General features: G+C 34.7%; 1 pseudogene; it reads left to right on the top strand.

Moving 5' to 3' along the window:
• The first annotated feature begins 763 nt into the window (after positions 1-763).
• LOC145798068 (putative receptor-like protein kinase At5g20050 pseudogene) lies at positions 764-1,462 on the top strand (annotated as a pseudogene).
• Positions 1,463-25,203: the final 23,741 nt, after the last annotated feature.

Here is a 25,203-nt window from a genome sequence, read left to right as displayed (position 1 = left end):
TGATTTTCTTTGAGAGTATTCTTCTTCGGTGGAATCCGAAGATTCTAGCACAGAGTAATCAAAGGAGTTTGATGATGTGTGCAGTCGTTGATTCGACAATGGATGTTGTTGATTCAACATCAATCTAATCAATTTCGAGACGAAGGTTACGGTGAAAGATATATAGAAGTTTTGAAGACAAATTGGAAGCATTTGGATAATTTATTTGGTATCTTTGTAATCTTTATTTCTTCAGTAGTGGATTGATTTGTGGCGTTTCGCTTGTGATTTTTTTATCACAATTAGAGGTGCTTCAATTGTGATTTTTTCACGTAAAAATCATTTGTGTCGATTTATTATTTTCTGAAACAACAATCTAAATCACTTTCATATGTGTTGATGATTTCGATTATGAGTTTTAATTGGTTGGGAATTAGAACAATTAAATCTTGATCTAATCACGAATCACTTAGGTTTTGCACGAAGAATTTGATGAGTTCTTTGTCGATCAAGTACTGTGGATGTCTACTAGATTCTCTTACGAAGAGTTGAAAGCCATGACAAGCAATTTTGATAAAAAGCTTGGAGAAGGAGGATTTGGGTCAGTGTTTCAAGGGACATTAATTGATGGCACTAACGTAGCAGTGAAGCGTCTCAATGCTTTTGGTCAAGTTATGAAGTCATTCTTAGCTGAAGTTGAGACAACAACATTCACCATGTCAATTTGGTAAGATTAATTGGATTTTGCGTTGAAAAATCATATCGGCTTCTAGTTTACGAGTACATGTCCAATGGATCCTTGGATGCATGGATCTTCCAAAGGCACCAGGAGCTCACTCTTGGGTGGCAATCCAAGAGAAAGATCATTATGGATATAGCCAAGGGACTAACCTATCTCTATGAGGAGTGTAGGCAAAAGATATTTCACTTGGATATCAAACCCCAAAACATCCTCTTAGATGAAGACTTCAACGCAAAAATTTCTGATTTTGGATTATCAAAACTAATTGATAAGGACCAAAGCCAAGTTGTAAAAATGATGAGGGGAACACCAGGCTATTTGGCTCCCAAATGGTTATAGTTTTGGTGTCGTGGTCTTGGAAATGTTGTGTGGGAGCAAAAATTTGGATAGGTCTCAACCTGAAGAAGATATGCATCTACTAGATCTGTTTAAGAGGAAAGCAACAGAGGAACGATTTCTGGATATTGTTCATAAATACAATGATGACATGCAACACATAAAGCAGAAGTTGTGGAGATGATGAGGGTTGATGTGTGGTGTCTACAAAGTGATTTTTCCAGGAGGCCTTCCATGTCGGTGGTGGTTAAGGTCTTGGAGGGTTCTGTAGATGTTCAAAGCAATTTGGATTATAACTTCACAACTCCTCTGGCACCAAAAGCAATCACAATTGGTGGTCACCAAGGGAATCACATTGGTGCTACTACTACTTTATTTCCATCAATTTTATCAGGACCAAGGTAATGAAAATATACTACAAAAAAATTACAGTTGATTGGTTTGAGTCTTTTTTATTTCTTTCTGTCCTTTTTTTCTTTTTCTTGGACTGATAAGTTTTAGGATTTAGTCTAGGAACATTGCAACACAATGGAATAAAATTGTCAAAACATGCCATGAAGGCTTAGTAAAGCTCCCTGTTCACACCATTCTAACTTTGTCTTGTGCAAATTTCATTAGTAAATCTAACAAGCTGGTTGCGGTTTGAAATTTGTACAAAACTTATCTAAGAGTTGTATTTCTACCTAATTTAGTGAAAGTTCTTGGTAAAATTGCATGTTCATTTACCCAGATCCTCTAAGGTCTTTTATGTATATCTAATATAATATAGTGAAGGTATAGTAAGTAGGGCCCTAAATAATCTACTCTCTTCGTCCCAAAATATTAGTAGCTTATTCTATTTTTCATTGTCCCAAAATATTAGTCTTTTTTCACAAATCAAGGACGAAAATAAAATGAATTTTCTATTTTGCCCTTCTTTTAAATTCATTAATTATGACAATTGATGTTCCCAAGAAGAAGTCAAAGGGTAGTTTTGAAAATTTAATACTTTTGAAGTGTAATAATTGTACTACTAAAAAAGGTGAATTCCCTAAAAGGGACTAATATTTTAGGATGGAGGGAAAACGACAAGCATTCCTTCACTTTCCACATTTTTACCCCTTAAACCACCACTAGTTTGTAGTAGATATGGTACGATAGCGTGGCAAGTGTGGACTGCACTTGCTTTATTTTAAGCATATAAATAATAAGCATCATAATCTTTGATGTTTTGAAATTACTCACTTATCCTGCAAAGCTTCAAAATATCAGAAGCTCATAGAGCTAAACAAAGTTACATACTTATGAATACACAGACACGGAGAGTAGTTGTGAGCAACCTGTTTAAGTAACTGCTCTTGCAAGGCTGCTCTGTTTTGTTCAAGTGAAGTGTCCAATAAAAATTCAAGTGGAAATGCTTTATATATACTAACAGAGATTATCTCAATGAAGGTCAATATAAAGTGCAAGTCAAGTCAACAATCAGATTTGTAATCAAACTGGTATCCAGCCTTGGAGCATTTTCTTTTTCCTCAGTTTATGTGTGACGATCCCGACTTGCATATTATTTTTGCATATTATTTTATTAAGAGAATTGCATGATTATGTATTTAATTTTGTGCTTATCTGTTTATTTTCTTAATATTTGTTAGAATACCAACTTTGAATCTGAAATTGAAAGTCCATATGGATTCAAAAACCGAAATTGACTAGCTCAATATACTGATTAGAATATTGAGATTCATATGGTAAGTTTGATTAAAATTTGTTTCGAATCAAAATAATTAGAATAAATCAATTAGAATTGAGTAAGATTAATTAGACTTATGCTAGATTAATTAACCCTAAGCCTAATTAATTAGTCTTCACTAATCCTAGGTATAAATATGTGTTCTAAACATGTTTTGAGCTCATTCATTACTCTTGGCTAAGATTTAGAGAGAGGGAGGAAGAGAGTTTATCCTTGCAAAGGAGAAATCAAGAATTAAGTAGGAAAAGAAGGGAATTGAAGAGAATTGTGAAGACTCATAAAATTCAAGCTTTAGGTATGAATTACAACAATAATTCTTGTAGATAACCCATGTAAAAGTCGAATGCATCATATATATAGGATCATTTGCTTGTAATTGTAAAGAAATGGCTAGAATCACTTTGAATTTAGCAAAAAAATGGTTTGAATTGGGGCATGCATGCATATTTCATCATTCTTAAGCTTGATTTTCCACAAAATCCTTACATGCATGAGGTTATACTTGTTATCTTTGAAAATTCTCCATGATTTACACTCACCATTTCATAAATTCATGTTTTGAAAAGAAAAGAGTTGAATTTATTACATGAATGGCAAGATCATAAAGTTTTGAGTTTTGTTTTGGAAAATTGAAAGACATTTTGAGACTTTAGTTTGATAATTATCAAGTATTCATGTTTTATAAAGTGTTTTTTCATGTTTCTATTAGCCATGCAAGCTTTTGGGTATGAAACTCATGTTTTGGAACTCAAAACTTAATTCTGGAAAACCCAGAATTCGACCACTTCGCTCGAGCGCACTTTGCATACTCCCAATAGTTTTACAGACCTTTACATCTGGCTCGAGCGACCAAGGGTGCTCGAGCGAACCCACCTTTTGCATTGCACTTGGCTCGAGCGACCAAGTTATGGCTTGAGCCCACTTTAGCACCATCCAGTACTTTTGCAGACAGACCACACCGCTTGAGCGACCAAAGGTACGCTCGAGCGAACTGTCCCATTTTCAGCATTTTTGAAAAATACTCCCATGTGCATATCTACATCCTCATACTCTTGTTAGCATTCTTAGGCATTGGTTAGACGTCATTAATGAGGGAATGAGTTAGAAATACATTGAAGGGAAATGAATTAAGAAAGAACATTTGATTAAGACAAGTGTTTCAATATGTGCCTTTATTGTGTGTTTTGTGTAGGTGGTCAACCAAAGCATAACATATGTGCCAATCTACTGTGAGTAGTATCTTTATAAAGTTATGTTCAAAAGTATTTTAATTCAAGACTAGAATTATATATATGTAGGTGAGCAAGTGGGATGCTAAGACTAGAAGTCGAGAGTCCACCCTTATGTCAAACAGTTTTTGGAGTGCCTCCGTGATGGAGCATACTTGGACTCATGTGGAGCCAAGCTTGTCAACCCTTTTGCTTTGTTTTGTTCTTTTATTATTTGGAAATTTTAGTGAATGGATGTTATGTAATATAAGTTTAAATTTGTTGTGATGTGTATCTATGTATAAAGAGTGAAGTTTTAAATGCTTATGAAATTTGTCATGCATCACTCAATGGACTTATCTTTATTTTAATATTGTTTCCGCTAAGCCTCGTTTATTATATTATAATTTGATTTTGTCTTTGAGACCGAAGGTAATCTGAGATTACTGGTTGGTCACAGTCTAAACCTTTAGGGACGGGTATGAGTCGTAACATACATAGATAGTTTCTAACGAATAAAAGAGGAACTGATGAAACTGAGGTGGGCCATTCTCCAAAAGATATGTCAGTGAATAGTAAATTAAGTTTGAGGAAGGAACAAAGCCGGCTTATATTTTGGACAATTTTAGAGCCATTTTACGACTAATTAATTTGGTTGATGGGATATGTTCTTGAATTGCTAGGAAAGAAAACATTTTGTACATCCCCTAGTCTGCAGTCTGCAGAATGTGCATTCCCCCCCCCCCCTCATTTTGAGCTTGACTAGGAAAACCAAAAGATTGTCACATGATGAACAAAAAAATTCAAATTTTACTTGCCATGTTTTCCCCCCTTTGCTTTCCTGAACCTATTGATCTATAACAAGAAATGGATAAATTGAAATCTGAGTTGATTCACCGTGTTTGATTTCAATTTTCTAGATTCAATTGAGTTTTTTTTATCTTTCATAATTTTTTTTAATTTATAGTGAATATTTTTAAAATTTTAAGTAAATTTTTTTTTTTTTGACTTTTTTAGATGCACCATACTTGGATGTATTTAAAAAGTAAAATATTTATAAAAAAATATTTTAAAAAATCAATAAATACACAAGAATATGAAAAATGTATTAAATTCTCGTTTTTTTTTTTTTTTTTTTTTTGCATTTTTGGTATGTAGTGCATTTTCTGAAGATTTTTTTCACAAATATTAAACTTTTTAAGTGTATTTATGTTAGGTGTATCTAAAAATTTAAAAAATTGCTTAGAATATTAAAAAAAATTAGTGAAAATAAAAAACACGGATAACAAAAAGTTTCAATTTTCTTAAAAGTGAATCTTGAAAAACCAAATCAAACAATGTTTTTCACCCTTTGTAATTTTTTTTTATAATTTTTATTTAAAATTCATAACAATTTCCCTAACCTTTAGAATCAAAATAATTTTGAGATAAAAAAGGCCTTTTATTTATTTATTTATTTATTGTTCTTGACTAGAGAATGCAAGAGGTGTAATGTAAATGTTCTCCAATAAGAAGTTGTTTTCTCTCTTTATGATTTCATTGATAGTCTAAGATAACTCTTGAAGTGGTATTATTGTTTGATAAGCATCATAATCTTTTTTAAGATTTAACCATTTTGGGTATATTACAAATACACTTCTTGAATTTTAATTAAAATACGAATCGCCTCTTATGATTTTAAAAATTATATTTCACCCCTTGAGATTTCTAATTTTATAACAAATCACCCCTTTTATTAATAAATCATCGAGTTAATTAACAGTTTTTAATGATGTTAAAAATATGTTTCAATAAATAATTTAGGTAATTTTATTAATGAATATGAGAACAATTATGAATTTTATTTTTTTAGTTAATTCTGTTAAATAAAAAAATTCTAACAAGGGGATATTTGTAATTTTTCAAATCACATGAGGTAATTTATATTTTAAACAAATCTCAAGGGATGTATTTGTAATTTATCTAACCATTTTTTATTTAATTCAAACATTCTCATCAAGTTCTGTAGTGAAGGGGGTATATATTTTGTTTTGTGAGTATGTGAGTTTTCCGATGATTCATGTAAACCAAGAGAACATCAAATTTGTAAATTAGTGGGTTACGATTCAAATTTTATTCTCCAAAAGATGTGTCGATGGATAGTAAACAAATTAGTTTGAAGAAGGAATAAAGCCGGCTTATATTTTTGGCCAAATTCAGAGCCATTTTATGACTAATTAATTAATTTGGTTAAAGGGATATGTTCTTGAATTGCTGGGAAAGAAAACATTTTGTACATACGTTAGTCAAGAATTGGCACATAAGCAAAGGATTGGCTCCACAATTAAAATTTTTCTTAAACACTAATTCTCTAAGCTACTATGAACAGGGAGAGCAACAGAACATAGCAGATACGAAGAGAAGGAAGGGATTCAGGGAGAGATCGCAGTGGAGGATTCGCCAAAGAAAGAAATTATCTGGTAGGACCCATGTACTAGGTAGCTATGTGCTTATCTTATAATAAGGGTTGTTTTTTATAATTAGCTATGCCTTTTAGCCTTTTACGAGAAATTTTATTTTCACAAACTTTTTAATCTCTGTACACATACTTAATGGGAAAAAAAAAATTATTAAAATTTTACCATTAAACAAAATGATTATAACGGATATCAATATACATACTAAATATTAAAACTAAGCTTTTTCTATACATATCTTTTGAAAATAATAATTCTCAATGCACATCTTTTGAAAAAATAAAAAATTAAAACCTACATTCACTACGTCAAAATTGGGCTTTAGCGGCGGTTTTTTACCGCCGTTAAAGGATGCAAAACGGTCGTTAAAGCCTTTAACGGCGGTTTCGTTACCGCCGTTTATACTCGTGTCGGAAAAGGTACAATCGTCGTAAAAAGGTAAATTACCGTTGTTAAAAGTCGACCAAAAACGGCAGTTCTTTACCGCCGTAAATAGGTTCAAATTTTTAAAAAAATAATTCTCTCTTCTTGCACCCCCAAGTTTTGAACCCTTAATCTCTAATCCATACACACCAACCACTCCACCACAACCACTCTACGTCATATATATTCCCTAAATAAATATTTAAACATTACTTTGCTTTATTGTATATGGTCATGTTCAACCTCTGGCCGCGCGTGGTCACCACTCGCCGGAGTTCTGCCGGAGCTCCACCGGCAAAGACCACCGTCATTAACGGTGGTAATGAGAGGGCTTTAGCGGTGGTTTCGTTACCGCCATTAAAAGAGGGCTTTAGTGGCAGTTTTATTAACGGCGGTTTCATTACCGCCGTTAAAGGTACTTTAGCGACAGTTTTTTTTACGGCGGTAATGAAACCGCTGTTAAAGATACATTAACGACGGTTTCGTTACCGCCGTTAATAGTATCATTAACGGCGGTAATGAAAACCGCCGTTAATGCCCTGTTTTGGCGTAGTGATTGTTCTTCTATTGTTTCTCACTTCTTGCATTACTACACTCTATTGCCTTTCATTACAACTAATGTAAAGATGAAAATGTGAGTTTTATGTGCAAAAAATGATTTTTTTTTTCTTCCTATCCACGATTTTCATTCGGCAAACTAGTGAACATTTTCATTATGTTTGGAAATTAACCGCTGAGATAATTTCATGATTTCAAAAATTAACCTCCAAAAGATATTAAGATTTTCAACACCAATCCTAAACTCTATCCAACAACGATTCCAACAGCTCTAATCCAGAGAGGAACAATTGAAATAAACTTCTGAACACTTTAAAGAGCTCTAATCAAGAGAGAAACAGTTGGGTTTGTTGAAGGAACAATAATTTTGTCCAGAAAACGATCAATGAGAGCTTCGCAGGACTCCAATCGAAAGAGAAGGAATTGGATTCAATGAAACAATCGATTGAACAGAGAGCTCGAATCAAAAGAGAAACAATTCGAATTGACTCCAAAGAGGTTCAAAGGTGTAGTGTGTGGAAGAACTTATTTGAGTGATGTGGGTACATATTATGAGTTAAGGTTATAGTTTGAACATTTGGTATGTGGAATGAGAATAATAACATATAATCAAATTCATAAGTGTGTCAACCGAGGTATGATGTACACAGAAATTAACAATGTGTGGAAATAGAATTTCTCACTTTTTACCAAAAGATGTGGAAAAGAAAAGGGGAAGAGTTGACCTTATTGTTGTGACTTTTTAATTGTTTAACTATTTTAACCTATTGCCAAAGTAAGTTTAAGATGACACATAATCAATTTGCCTAAAATGTAGGAGATAAGGTAGAAAAAATCAATTACATGACCCAATACACTTAGAAGGGTAGACCACATACGATATATGTCTGACCTATTGGATAATTTATTGTGAAAGTAGAGTTTTATTATCCATCCATAAATAATTGGATAAATCTTACTTTACAGTCTTATGGTTTGGTCGATATACAAATTACCCTTTTACCATTTGAAAATAATTACATAACTCCCTTATAGTTTGTGGATTGAAATACATAGTTAGACCCACGTAGTTTATTTGAACTTTAAAAAAGATATGCTTAATTTATCATAGTTTTTAACTTACCAAAGTATCAACAAAGGATGGTCACAGTTCAGATTTGGGATGAGATTATAGTAATCCATCTTCGCCCCGTATCACATCAAGGCGGGGAAAATCGAGGGTGTTGATGGCACCACAGCAGAGAGCTAATTTTATAAGTTCAAGAATGAGAATATTAATAAAAATTATAAACAATATAATATATTATGGATAATGATTTTATATTTAATGAGAATTATAAAATTAAGATAAAAAGTAAATGAGTAAAAATTAAAATTAAGTATAATATTTTAGTATTTTAATTTTATTATAATAAAAAAATTAAATTATATATATAAATATATTTAATAAACATGATCGGGACGAGAGTAGGGCCAAGGGTGGGGTCGAATAAAAGGGAATAAGAAAAGCAAAACAAATCCCTACTCCCAATTTTTCATCGAGGCAAAAAAAAAAAAAAAACATGCCAAATAACACATCATACATCTTGCGAAGGTGCAAATAGTATTTTACCCCAAAAAAAAAAAATGGTATTTCCAAGGTGCATCTTTTGGGCCCGGGGGTTTCAGATGGACCGTGGATCGATGGGCCAGATTTACACCGCTATATAAGGGTAGTCTAGATTGGGTTAAAGTGTAGGGTTAGAAGAAATAATAAAAAAATTAAAGGAGGAGGATTCCTCCGCTCCAAAAAATTTGAACTAGAGGGTGCTGTTTGGGTTCATGAAGTCCATTAGGATCCAAAGACCCGAATCATTCATTTTGTTAAGTATTTTGTGTAATTTATTCATACAACAAATTATGTCGATCCGATAATTATAACTTATTCAATTTATTGTGTTTGTCATAAAAATAAAAAATGTATGATTTATTTTTAAAAATATAATGTCTTCCATTTTTTATTGTTACAAACGCGATAATTTGAAGAGGGCTTTCGTGTAGGTCCTGTTACGTAGATTTATTGTCTAATAGGTCATATGATAATTAATGACATTTTTCATCAAACACTATTAAAAAATGTCACTAATTGTCAATTTTTAGCGACAGATTAAAAATTTGTCATAAAAAAGTCACCAATTATAAAGTTTTAATGGCAGTTTAAAAAAATCATCGCAAAAAAAAATCACTAATTTTCAACTTTCAACAACAATTTAAAAAATTTGTCATATAAAAACCTCACTAATTGTAAGTCTTAACAACAATTAATAATAATCGTGACAAAAAAAAAGGAAATAATTGTCAATTTTTAGTGACCTATGCAAAAAAAGCCACACAAAATTATTTTTCGTACTGATTTTATTATGACTAACTTTCAATAAGATATAATGGGAATTAAGTCTAACTATTATGACCTATTGGTAGTTTATCCTAATTTGAATAAGTTACAATTATCAAATCGACTTAATTTTTTGTGCAAATAAAATATACAAAATACCTAATAAAATAAATGATTCAAATTATAAAATTTAAACTTGTGGTAGACCCCATGAGTCTAAGGAACACGCTTTAATCCAAATTTTGGATGATAAGGAATTTGCCTCCAAAACTCAAAACCGATCAAGGCGATTCAAATCTTGATTTTTGATATGTTTTTCAAAATGTCAGTTTTCAAATTTGTTATATTAATAAAATTAAATTAACTAAAATATTATATTTAAATATTTTTTATTTTTTATACATTAGAAAGTTAAGTGACTAATATTATTCATTTTGTAATAAAAATTAGGGAAAAGTACAAATACATCTTATGAGATTTTCTTAAAATACAAATTATTTTCTACTATTTTGAAAATTATGAATAGCTCATTATTAAAAAAAATTTATTCAACAAAAATAACAACCGATCAAAAAAAAAATAATTGACAAAATAAAATTGTAACTAATTTTCTATATAATAATAAAATTGTTTTAATTGTTAATTAAAATATATTTCTAACATCATTAAAAAATATTATTTTCTATTAATAAAATTGCTCATTTGTTTTGTAATTAGAAATTTGAAGGGGTGAGATATAATTTTCAAAACCACAAGTGATAATTCATATTTTAAGCTGATCTCAGGGGTATATTTATAATTTATCCTAAAAATTAAGGAGGGTGAAAATTATGGAATAACTTTTACTTTTTTTCTTGGGTAAATTACACTGACACCTCCTGAGATTTCTGTTTAACATAGATATCTCCCTTACATTTAAAAAATTACAATTACCTCCCTATCAGATTAAAATGACATGTTTACTCCCTTAGCCTTCATTCATATAAAATAATAAAATAATACGGATATTTTGTTCATGTCATTTTAAGAAAAATAACAATCATATTCTTTAGTTTAACTCACAAAAAATTGATTTTTTTTATTTTTCACATTTTTTTTTATTTTTACTGAATTTTTTTAATATTTTAAATTTTTTTTTTTATTTCTTAGATACACCTAATCTAAATATACTTAAGAAGTATAATATTCTATGATATTTTTTTTTTTACATTTAGCAAATAAAAAAATAAAAATAAATTAATACATTATCTTATTTTGTTATATTCAATGATTTTTTTTAAAAAAAAAATTCATACAAATTTTATACTTTTTAAATATATCTAGATTAAATTGATCTAATCTAGATATAATGGTGGAAATAAAAATGAAAAATTATATTCACATATAAAAATTTATATAAAAAAATAATAAAAATGTTGTGATAGTAATATTGTTGTAAATATAATCATGTTTATGGATATTTTGTTTTAAAGTGAAAGATCACCATTAAACTATATCATTGTGTTTGAAAATTCTATATAAAATTTATATTTGTATATCATCACTCAATACGAATATGTTGTTGGAAAAATGGTGTTTCATATGGCTTATGTTGGGCCAACTTTGAGCCCAAATTTGAGTGGGCCCCAAACGTCTTTTGGAGTGGGGTCCGAAGAGGTGAAGTGTTCCTTGTCGCGTGGCAAGTCACACAGTAAAGATGGAACGTCAAAACCATTTATGAGTGAATGGAAAGTTGACGTCGTTTTCGAGTCTACCATTAATTTTTTAGATAAAATTCTTTTGAATTTTTTCAATAAAAATTATTATGGGAATTTAATTTAATTCTAAATTCAAATTTTGGGTTCCTGAGTGGTTTCCTAAAATTTGTAATTATGAGAATTTAATTTATTTCTAATTTCAAATTTTAAGTTCCTAAGTGATTTCCTAAAATTTGTACCTCTTCCTTTATTTATTAAACTATTCAAATAGTTTAATATATATATATATATATATTCAAATAGTTTAATATATTTCAATATATATATATATATATATTTCAATAGTTTAAATAAATAAAGTTGCTACAGGTTTGACTTGGTCCACTACGGTTTACTTTTCAAATTGTTTGGAAGGAAATCAATTCCACATGCAACGGTCAAACTAACTTTGAAAAGTTGGTTTTCCTGTTCAAACATATTGATGCACCTTTTCACTTCAAAATTGGAACCTGTTCGGGTCTTAAGTTTTGTGCCTATATATACCCATCAATTCCAGCAGTCTTGGTATCCAATTACTGATTCGGAAAAAACAGTCTGTCAAGTTTCTTTGTGCTGTCCAATTTTTCTTTTGTGCATTATTCTTCATTTTAGTTTAGAATAAATATTCAGAGAGTTAGAACACAGGTTTGGTTCGCCGAACAATTTGTTTTGGAGTGCTACTACAAATTGGTTAAGATCATTGTATCCTGGGAGATAGACGCCACTCAACCGTAAGCACCGTAGCGGGGCAAATCTGTCTTAAGGACAGAGTGTCACACACTCGACTTAATCTTTTATTTTTAATTGGTTCAATAAATAAATTCGGTACGTTATTTATTTATTTTGTTTGTATTAGTTTCAATTTATTTTATTTACACAGAAGATTGTTCCAACAATCTTAAGACAGATTCGAATTATTCTGTTTACAGAATTTTTCGTTTATTTCCTTTTCTCTTTCTTCTTTTAAGAAAAATTATTTTCTGTGGATTTACAAAATAATATTCTGGTTGGAAAAACAAATAGTGATTATGTGCTATTTGACAGATAGTAATAATATATTGTCTATTTTCTTTGACAACTAGTAGTACGATACTGGTGTCATTAACAATTCAGAATATATTTTTGTGAAATTTTGTCAGAAAATTAATTTTGGTTTTTAGAATTTATTTTTTGAGTTTTCATTAATTAAAATTATGTTTCAGTATTTTAATTATTGGAGTGTTACAAGAGATTTAAGTTTTTGTGTGAAATTAATTTTGTTAAATAAAATTTTATTTTATTTCCAAATTAATTGAAAAATTAAAGTTATATTCTTATTTCTTTTATTTTACAGAATTTAATTTCTTGTGTGGAATTAATTTGGTTAAATAAAATTTTATTTTATTTCCAAATTAATTTAATAATAAAAGTTATATTCTTATTTTTTTTATTTTACAGAATTTAATTTTCTGTGTGAAATTATTTTGGTTAAATAAATTTTATTTTATTTCCAAATTAATTAAAAAAATAAAAGTTATATTTTTTATTTCTTTTATTTTACAGAATTTAATTTTTTCTGTGGAATTAATTTTTTTAAATAAAATTTTATTTTATTTTCAAATTAATTGGAAATAAAAGTTACATTCTTATTTCTTTTATTTTACAGAATTTAATTTTGTGAATTTGGTTTAATTTTTCTGTGTAGTGTAAATTCTAATTGTAATTTTGTTTTATAAATTAGAATTGATGGCTACTGAAACAAATACCCAAACAAGTACTACTGTGGTGGTTGCAATTGCACCAAACCCCTCTCCTGTGGTGATAGTACCAATAAATCATGGAGAGAAGCCAGAGAAGTTCTTAGGAACTGACTTTGAAAGATGACAATAGAAAATGTTGTTCTATCTTACAACTCTGAACCTGGCTCGTTTCCTCCGTGAAGATGCTCCTATCCTGAAAGAGGATGAAACCGACCGGCAAGTGGTTGCTGCGGTTGATGCTTGAAAACATGCCGATTTCCTTTGCCGGAATTACATCTTAAATGGACTTGACAACACAATATACAACGTCTACAGTCCAATCAAGACAACAAATGAACTTTGGGAATCGTTGGAGAAAAAGTACAAAACGGAAGATGCCAACTCAAAGAAATTTGTGGTTGGCAGATTCCTAGATTTTGTAATGGTTGATTTAAAAACTGTTATTAGCCAAGCTCAAGATTTCCAACTCATTCTGCATGACATTCACGCAGAAGGCATGTCTCTCAGCGAATCCTTCCAAGTTGCAGCCTTAATTGAAAAATTACCAAAAGGCTGGAACGAATTCAAGAACTACCTCAAACACAAGTGCAAAGAAATTTCTATAGAAGAATTAATTGTGCGTTTGAGGATTGAGGAGGACAACCGCAATTCTGAAAAACGGGCTGGTAAGCATGTCACGACCCCAAACTACCCCTAATAGTTTAGTGCCGTGATGGCCAATAATCCGAGATTACCGAAGGCCAACTTTCAAAATTCACACACAAACAGAGTATACATATGGGTCTTATAATGCGGAAGCAATAAATTCAAAGCTAAGTAGTCCATAAGAGCAGTGCATAAGTTAAATGGAATGGCATACATTCGTACATAGCTTTAATACAACAAAATGAAGTACAAAAATACATCTTGACCAAAAGGCTTCTCAGCTATCAAATACAAAATACAATAAAACACAACTAAGAAGCATAATCTTCAAGATGCGGCAAAAGTGCATAATCCAAAATGAATAGCACGTACATCTAGGCATCACCGCTGTCTTGCTCGTCACCTACATATATATAGAGAGGGGTGAGCTTGGACACTCAGTGAATGGTATAAATAATAAAGGGTTTGCATGCATGATATCCGAGACCTTTAACAAAACAATACATAATCATAGCTTGTAACCAACAAGGGAGGAATCAAGTTCATCTAACAAGTCTCTCAAGCTTCATCAATCAAAGTCTTTCAAGTTTCAAGGGGTGACGTTAACAAAGGTTGTGCTACAAATGCTTATAGTCCCCTAGCACGTACGGACTTTTCAAGATTGTGCTACAAATGCTTATAGTCCCCTAGCACATATGGACTTTTCAAGATTGTCTTTCAAAACAAGGCTAATACTTGATATACAAAATAGGGATCATCATTCATGCTTCACAAAATACTTTTCCCAAAACAAGCAAGGCAAAACTTTATCAAAACTTAATAACATAACTTTATTAAAAATACCACTCACCTAGTTCTTCAAACGTCGGGGTCAAGGCAAGTCCAAGTCCAAGTCCTACAAACACGTGGCAAAGTCTATTGAATGCACTACTCAAAACAAGTCTTGCATGCATGCAAATGACCTCGGCATTCTTCAAAAACTAAGTCAAATCAAAACAAAACACAGTTCCTTATCTCGGGAAAACATGCTGGGCAAGTACCAGGTCTAGGCCGAGGTCCCACACCTCCTTGCCGAGGTGTGGCCTCGATGGCCACATTCAAGGAAATGAAGTCGGGAAAAATCTAGGTTTCCCTCTCTTGAAGAACATGACGAACATGAAGAGCATGAACATGAGGAAGATGAATGCAAGGATCATAATTTGTTATTACAAAATCTGAGATTTCATGCTATGAATTCAAAAACATGGACCTGGGTACCCATATTCAAGGATCTTGTGAGAACAAACACAAAAACATGAATCTTAAGGCAAACTTTCTGATCAAACAAGACTTTTTCTTCAAAAACACATGAACACTATCTTCTCTTTCTAAAACCAACTTTAAACCAATGCAAATCATGCAAAACAGGTTCGATCGCGCAATGCAACTAGATAAACATAAGGAACAACAAAAGTAAATCAAGAATCTAACCTTAATACGCGAATCTAACGGTTTGATCTCTAGGAATCAAGCTCAAAAGCCCACTCTCTCACTCTAAAACTTGTTCTTCTTCCTAGAGCTTCTCTCTCTACAAGGCAAAGATATAATACAAAAATGTATATTTTCTGGGTCTGCCGGCTGACTTAACCCTCTGTAGGGGTATGTGGCAACGGCTGGTTGGTTCTACTCAAAAAGGTGACTGAGTGAAAAGACAATACTATGACAAAGTGTACTCAACAAGCTAGACGGCAGGAGCACTCCGACAAGTAACGACATCGGCTAACAACAAGACCTCGACAAGCAAGGGGCAAGGACATCGGCTAGAAAGGACAACACTTAGCCTAGCTGTGCCACACCTTGGCCTAGCTGTGCCACACCTCGGTCTAAGTCGCACCAATCCAGGAGTAAGGTCACTTAGGTTCAAGGGTAACATCTCGGCCTAGATAATACACATCTCGGCCTCGGCGATGAACACCTCGGCCTAGATAGTGACATCTCGACTAACATGTTAGAGCGAAGGTGGAGTCGACTAAAGTAAATTCAAAGATGGTCTCAGGTGCAAAAGGTCCAAAACTGAACTAGGCTCAGGGTGACCTCGGCTAAACCCGCACCGAGTGAGGTACAAAGCATGCTACAACACATAAGCGAACAAGGACAAGACTAGGAATGCAAGTTTAACAAGACAGAATCATATGAATGCATATGAGTATGGTTAGGATAGCGTAAGGGTTATTACATCCTACCTCCCTTAAAGAAGTTTGGTCCCCAAACTTGAGTTACCTCGATTCAAGAATAGCTCTGGATATCGGACTTTCATTTCTTCTTCCATTTCCCATGTCGCATCCCTGCCGTATTGTTCCTTCCATTCAATCTTCACCATCGGTATTGCCTTGTTTCTCAATCGCCTCACTTGTCTATCGATAATACGCATCGGCTTCTCTTCATAACTTAAATCTTCATTAACCACAATCCCAAAATGATCAATCACGTGCAGTGGATCCCGAATATGCTTCCTCAACATCGAGACATGAAACACATTATGAACTTGACTTAATCTCGGCGGCAAAGCAAGTCTATAGGCAACTGGGTTAACTTTCTCAAGAATTTCGAACGGTCCAATGTAACGAGGTGCCAATTTACCCTTCTTCCCAAATCTTGAAACTCCTTTCATCGGTGAGGTTTTCAGGAATACATGATCCCCTGCTTCAAACTCTAACTCCTTTCTTCTCTGGTCAGCGTAACTCTTTTGTCGACTCTGAGCGGTTCTCATTCTCTGTTGGATAAGCTGGATCTTTTCGGTTGTCTTTTGAACTAGATTGGGGCCGATCAAAGCTTTATCTCCTACTTCGGTCCAACATATCAGAGATCTGGACTTTCTTCCATATAAGGCTTCATACGGCGCCATGCCAATGCTAGTTTGATAACTGTTGTTGTATGCGAATTCTACTAATGGCAAATGCACTTCCCAGCTTCCCTTGAAGTCTAATATACATAACCTAAGCATGTCTTCAAGTGTCTGAATTGTTCTCTCTGTTTGGCCATCGGTCTGGGGATGAAAAGCCGTGCTAAACCTCAATTCGGTCCCCAAAGCCCTTTGTAGACTCCGCCAAAATCTAGAAACGAATTTCGGATCTCAGTCTGACACAATGGACATCGGCACTCCATGAAGTCTAACGATCTCATTCGTATACAACAAAGCAAGTTGATCGGCATTAAAGGTAGTCTTAACAGGCAAGAAGTGTGCTGACTTAGTTAATCTATCGACTACAACCCAAATTGAATCCATCCCTTTCTGTGTCTTCGGCAAACCAATCACAAAGTCGATGGAGATGTGTTCCCATTTCCACTCAGGAATCGGCAAAGGTTGAAGAAGTCCTGCTAGCCTCTGATGTTCTGCTTTCACTTGCTGACAATACAAACACTGGGACACGAACTCGGCTATCACTCTTTTCATATTCGGCCACCAAAAGGTCTGTTTTACATCTTGATACATCTTGGTGTTCCCTGGATAAACTGCAAATTTGGATCCATGAGAGTCTTGCAAGATCTTCCCTTTCAACTCTGGGACATCGGCCACGCACAGTCTTCCTTCAAACTTAAGCACTCCATTCTCAAGGGTGTAACCAGACCTCGGCCTGGTGATAATCTCGTCGGCTACTTTCTTCAGGAATTCATCCTCCATTTGCCTTGTCTTTACTTCCCCAATAGTAGTCGGCTCCACTGAAATCATGGCTAGGCATGCCAAACTTCGCACTGACTTTCTACTCAATGCGTCGGCTACCGAATTTGCTTTACCTGGGTGATACTTAATCTGCATGTCGTAATCCTTCAATAATTCAAGCCATCTTCTCTGCCTCAAATTCAGTTCTCTTTGGGTGAACAAGTACTTCAAGCTCTTGTGATCTGTAAAAACTTGGCAAGAGGCTCCATACAAGTAGTGACGCCAAATCTTCAAAGCAAACACCACGACTGCTAGCTCTAGATCATGGGTTGGATAGTTCTTTTCAAGAAGTTTCAACTGACGAGATGCACATGCTATGACTTTGCCCCTTGCATTAATACACAGTCCAAACCCTTATGTGAAGCATCACTGAAAATCTGAAATTCCTCATTACCTGATGGGAGTACAAGAACTAGTGCCGTAACTAACCTCGTCTTCAACTCTTGGAAGGCTGATTCTCTATCGTTGGTCCATTCATACGTTGTTCCCTTCTTAGTTAGTTGTGTCAATGGTACTGCAATCTTTAAGAAGTCCATCACAAACTTCCTGTAATAACCTGCCAAGCCCAGAAAACTACGAACCTCGAACACGTTGGTTGGCGTCAGCCAATTCACAATGGCTTCAATCTTACTGGGATCAACCGATATGCCCTCTTCATTAATCACATGCCCTAAAAATGAAATGCTGAAAAGCCAAAACTCGCTCTTGCTCAACTTGGTGTACAACTTCTTGTCTCTCAAGATTTGCAGGGCAAGTCTCAGATGACTCTCGTGTTCAGTTGTACTCTTGGAATAGATCAATATGTCATCAATAAAAACAACTACGAACTCATCTAAATATGGCTTAAAGATTCTGTTCATCAAATCCATGAATGTTGCAGGTGCATTAGTCACTCCAAAAGGTATTACCAGGAATTCATAGTGACCGTATCTTGTCCGAAAAGCAGTCTTCTCAACATCTTCGGCCTTAACCTTCAGCTGATGGTAGCCCGACCTAAGGTCAATCTTGGAAAAGACTCGTGCTCCTTGTAGTTGATCGAGCAAATCATCAATCCTAGGCAACGGGTACTTGTTCTTAATGGTTACCTTATTAAGTTCTCTGTAATCAATACAAAGGCGAAGTGTTCCATCCTTTTTCTTAACAAATAGCACGGGTGCTCCCCATGGTGAAGCGCTCGGCCTAATGAATCCCTTGTCCAACAATTCTTGTAATTGTAGTTTCAGTTCCTTAAGTTCAGCTGGGACCATCCTATAGGGTGTTTTGGAGATAGGTTGCGTTCCCGGCATGATGTCCATAGTAAACTCTATTTCTCTATTGACTAAGTGGCCAGGCAACTCATTTGGAAAGACGTCGGGGAATTCCTTAACAACTGGTATGTCGGCTAACTCAACACTTCCATTCAAATCGCTTAGTATACTGCACAAATAACCCTGACACCCTTTTTGGATCAACTTATAGGCTTTCATGGATGAGATTAAGTAAGGTGGGGGTACTACTCCCTTACCCTGGAAAATAACCTCGGCTTGGTTTGGGGGTTTCAGTGTGACATTCTTCGAAACACAATTAATGGATGCATGATTCGCTACTAACCAATCCATTCCCAATATGACATCGAAGTGAGCCATGGTTAACGGCATTAAATCGACTAACAATTCTACACCCCCAATCACGACCACACACGCCCTATAAATTGATGCAACAATCACAGTTCTCCCAAATGGAGTAGACACATATAACACATAATCAAGGGGTTCTTGTTCTCTATTTAACTTCTCGGCAAACTTAGCAGATATAAATGAATGCGTGGAACCTGAATCAATTAATATGTATGCATCTTGAGAGCAGATTGGAAGTATACCTGACACTACTGTCTCAGCATTCTGAGTGTCTCCTAGTACCAATGCAAAAACTCTGCCCTGTCTCGTCTGTGCCCTTCTGATGTTATTTCTCTGTGCATAGCCCGAGGTACTTCCATTCTTCTTACCATCATCAGTCCTTGCCTTCGGGCAGCCTTTCACACGATGGCCCATTTCACCACATTCAAAATAGGCTCCCAATGCCCAACGACAAACTCTGGAATGCGGCTTCCCACAGCTTGCACACGTCGACCTAGTATTACCTTCTTGGTTTGAGTTGCTGGAGCTACCCACATTCGCTTTATTCTTGGCGTTAAACGGAGCTCGGCGATTATCATAGTTCTGCCTCTTCTTCTGATTTTCTCCTGAGTTCTGGTATCGATTCAAGTTAGCCTCTGCCAAGATGGCCTTGTCCAACACCCCGGCGTAGGTTGGCATATTGAGCATGTTAACTTGATCCTGAATTGGTTCGCGCAGTCCACTTTCGAACTTTCTGGCCTTTCTGTATTCATCATCGACCATGTGAGGCGTATATCTCGCCAACTCAGTAAAAGCACGGTCATATTCTGCCACTGTCTTGTTGCCTTGTGTCAAAGTCTGGAACTCTGTGGTCTTAAATGAAGTAAAAAAGAGAGGATAGAGAGTGTAATGACTTCACAGCAAAACCCACTAAGGCCAATATAATATTAATAAGATAATTGGGCTCTAATTCACCGATTTAATCGATTTAATCTGACCTGAATCAATTTTCAATTAAATTTCACCATAGGTTCCAAAAATTATGCCAATCCGAATGGCGTAATCAATTTCGGGTTTTGTGGCCGATAAGGCCTCTAATTAAATTTCTGAGGCAGATAAATCAAACAGATATTCCTACGGTGAACAGATAGAAATCCAAGACCACATAATGGCACACAAAATCATATTAAACACATAATCATACTCATATTAAGGACCAATTAACATATTACGGAACAGGGGTATTACAGTCTTCCCCCCTTTAGGAAGTTTGGTCCTCCAAACTTAATTTACCTTTAGCCAAAAACACTTCGGAATACCTTCTTATTCAATGGTTCCAATCTTTTGATAGTTATCTGCTTAGTTTCAAAATCAAGCAACACTTTGTTCTCAATCAGTCAAAGACTCAACTTTTCCTCCATACAAGACTTGTATGGTGTCACACCAAAACTAAAGTGTAGGCTATGGTTGTAAGCAAAGTCTGCCAATAATGGATGGATCTCCCAAACTCCCCGAAAAATCTACTACACGTATTTGGAGCATTTCTCCCAAAAGTTCTTTCTAGTTACATTTCGATTTTCGGATGGAAAGCAATCATAATTCAGTTCCCATTGCCTCTTGAAGGCTTGTCAAAATTAAGACACATTTTAGGATTCCTGTCTAAACAGTAGACACTAGGATCCCATGCAAACGAGCAATCTTAGTAATTCTGTACACAATAACCCAAACGGGACTTACACTTGGGCGTCCAAGGCAGCCCCACAACGAAATTTGTAGTCACATATTTCTATTTCCATTCCGAAATAGAGGTAGAGATTGCAGTAGTTTTGCCAATATCTGTTATTCAACTTTGCCTTGTTGGTACCGAAAACATTTAGGCACTAATTCAACAATTTCTTCTTCACAATAGGTCGCCAACATATTTATTTCTAATGCTAACTAACTTTACCCCAGAAGTTCGGTTCATTTCCTTGTCACAGAAGTTCAATTCGTTCTTCAATAATCCCGCAATTTACAGTCCAATTCAGTACTTAGTTTAGTGACTCATCACGGTCATCCAAGGTCAATCAAAAGTTTTCAGGAACACAAAATGGATCCAGATACAGATTCCCGAACCAACAAAGGATAACAACAAAACAATCCACTACACGACATACGTAACTCATATATCCCCATAGCACCAATTGTAAAGCACAAGAACATCGAAGCAGTCAACTTTTAACACAATACACGTGTTCTCAATTCATTTAATTCCCCGTTCCATCAAGTCTCTCCATATTATCTGATGGTTGTCGAAAGCATAAGGCAATTCACATTTTAATCCCCACGGTGTCAAAGGTAGTATTAAAAATAGTCAAACACGCGTTAAACACAATTTACACATCCTCAGAGCCCCAATTGCAGAATATAATGGCACTGAGCAGTTATTTACACAAGGCGTACTGAATCCACACACATTCGGATAATCAGGGTTTTTCAAAGCTTCTTTGGATGTTAATAACATCTACATGATCTCAAGAGATGACATTTGGGACAAAGCAAACAAATAATTGCCTCGGGACCAAAGCACACCCGTTCACGACCATCGGTGGCCGGCCCGAGATTGATTAGACAAACCCACCCGTACAAGACCGTCGGTGGCAAAAGAGATATCTCAACAAAGGTGCTACATAGGCTTAACGTCCCCTAGCACGAAGGGACGCCCCAAGAATGTCATCAAAACAAACATAATACCATTTACTTTAACCTGATTTCCCAAAATCTGATAACATTGAAGCAACTACTCTCCCTTACAAAACATATTCTGATCAGTCAAAGACAAATGTTCAGTACTACTTATAATCAAATCAATCTACCATCATCTGTCCCCATAGCGTCAACCAACAAGGATGGGACAATACACAAGCATCGTTCCTTAAGACACCCAATCACAAGATTTGTACAATTCGGCTCATTTTCAACGCATATGTCCTCGATAGTTCTCAATGGTGTTCATGGTTAGATCAATCTGTCATAACCCACAAAAGGTCTTTCAAATAGGTCAAGTACTCTAAACAGATTCAAGTTTTGGGTCTATTAGTTTTTCTGGCAAGAATATTTTGGCTATTTATTTACAGGCAATCCTCAATCCCTTTTTACAAAATTAAATTAGATAGAGGGTCTTATCAAACCAATCCTGACACAGGTGTTACCAAATTAAATCAAACAAAGGTTCTATCAGATTCTATCAAATGAGGGTTCCATCAAGACAATATCAGGCAAAGGTTCTATCAGTTCGAATCAGATAAATTTTTTCTCAAATAGGGCACATTCAGTTCTGTAAGGCATACTCGTCTGCTTAGGTACATGGGTGATGGTTTCTCAACTGCCCTAAGTTCATCAGTTCTCAAGGTCATATCAGAATCATTCACCACAATAGTTCATATCAAAGTGTTTCAAATCAGGTACAATACGGTATTGTCTACATAAATTCGGGGGTAGTCGCATATGCATGCAGTTATTCGTATCGGGAGGTACGTATCATAATTAGTATAGCAATTCTCAAATAAGTCTTATATGCAAGAACATGGTGCACAGTAACACATTAAATAGAGTTCCTCAGGTACACATAGTATAGGATTGCTACGCAAAAGTTCCAAATTAGCCACAAAAGCATAGGTTTATGAGTCGAGCCCAGTATAGTCACTTAATCCTGTCAACTTCCTACCAATCAAAATACATGGTCTCACAATTATAGAGTTCATCATTTAGGGTGCTCAACTCAGTCACACGATCACAGAATCATACTTTCAGTGGTTTAGCCATTGAAACAGTAATATAACAAATCACCCTAAGCATAGATTCAGATGTACATATGCATGTGCAGCGTTAATCGATACCCCAATACGCATTTCACAAATTTCCCCAAATGGAACATACACATTCAATGAATGCGGTCTCGATCTTGTGGGTCCAACCAATCTAAATACACATGCAGTAGATACGAAAGGATATGTCGATTCGAATCAAATAATATCCCAAGCAAAGATGTACACATGTACTAATTCAAAATCAATCAACACATAAGCATTTGTTTGTAAACAATATAGATACCTAGGATAACAATCACAATATTCTGAGTGCTTTCTGGGATGAGTGTAATTACTCTATCCTGAGTAGCAATTCCTACCACTGGTACGAATCTAGCTGAGGCAGAACATTTATTCACATTGCTCAGTTCGGGAACAATCCCTTACCATATAGTCCATTTTACCACACCTATAACAAGCTCCCAAAATTCGACAACGACCCCTCAGCGTTTCTTACACTGGTGGTGGCAAAAGTTCTTGCCATAGCAGCAACTGACGTTGTTGTCTTAAGATTTTTGTCATTTCTTGTACCATTCTTCCCAGTCTATCAAGTCGGGCTGTGGAAGAGCTTTCTAGTTCGTATGCCCTTAATTTAACCACCCTCTACACAAACTCTCATTAAACCTTGCCAATTACTGGGATGTCCAATACAAAAATAAACACAGATACACATGGGTACATTCGCACATAGGCACATTGTTATATTCTCATTTCACATATCGTACGCAATAAATCACATACGTAACAGATAATTGCATACTTATCAAAGATCGCATGCTGAACATTTACTAAGTAATTATATACTCAAATCATGTTCATGTTTCACATAGGCACCCATTGGCAGAATCGAATGCACATAAACAACTTTTCATGGTTCATATGTTCATATATGTGCACTATAACAAAACAAATTTTATTGTACACAGTAGTGTAACAATTCATATCTCATATTCAAATCATGTGTGGTATTTCCTTTAGCGTAACATATCATGTTGGTCAAGCATAACAAGTTCCATAATGGAACCTTCGGTACCGGGTAACATATCTCATTCATAAGCCACGGTATTGTTTCCCCCGGGCGAGGGTTTCTGCTAAGGATACCACAATTACATTCGAAGAAAATTTAAACAGTCATTCACTCATGCAAAACAAAGCATTTCAGGGAACTTGTCATTTCATATCATCAGAAAATAATTAAAGTTCACCATTTGATTAAACTTGCACTATACTTTATACAAAAGATTCACAAGTATGCATATACTAGAGAGCATACATATTCCAATGGTTTATAATGCAAGAAATTCACGAATTTATAACACATAACTGTTCATATCGAAACAATTAAGCATATTCTTGATGCTTCTAAGTTCACATTTATCACATGAATGCATCCTAGATCTTTTCTAGATGCTTATTGCTCATTTGAACAAGTGTGTAAGTCATTAACTCGTGCTCTGATACCACTCTGTCACGACCCAAACCCGCCCCCATTGGTTAAGGACATAACCGGCCAGTAATAATGAGATTACCTACGGCCTCAAACCAAACCAAACCAAACGTATTTTAACAGAGTTAATGGGGGCCAAACGGAAGCAATTTAAAACTTTGTCCATAGAGCTGTGCTTACATGGCACATCATAACAATCATACAAATACATATTAATAACTCACATCAAAATATGTACTAGCACAACCTCTGTACATACAGGATCATTCGAATCTAAGTCAGCCAAGCAAAACTATATACAAACGTAAACCAAAGTCCTCGCCAATATGACAAAATGACACAAGATAGCAAAAGGGAGAAGACGTGTCTCGTTCGTGAGACGCAAGGGCTGACTCTTCAAAACCTTGGTTGTTCCACACAAACTTCACTGAGGCTGGGTTTGGACCTCTCTTGGCTCACCTACAAACACATGAATGAGTGTGAGCGATAGCCTAGTGAATAATATCAAATAAAGAAGTCATACAAACGATATGTAGAACAACATACTCCAAACGGCCTTGGGCCCAATTCATACTTCTATTTAACATATATATATACACAATTTAAATCAAGTGATCGTGGTTCATATCAGGCTGGCCTTCGGCCCATTTATACTTTCATTTATGTCAGAACGGCCTCTGGCCCATCC

The sequence above is a fragment of the Camellia sinensis genome, chromosome 8 (assembly GCF_055761805.1).
Source record: "Camellia sinensis isolate YWXY chromosome 8, ASM5576180v1, whole genome shotgun sequence".
Lineage (NCBI taxonomy): Eukaryota > Viridiplantae > Streptophyta > Magnoliopsida > Ericales > Theaceae > Camellia > Camellia sinensis.
This window is presented reverse-complemented; position numbering and strand designations above follow the sequence as displayed.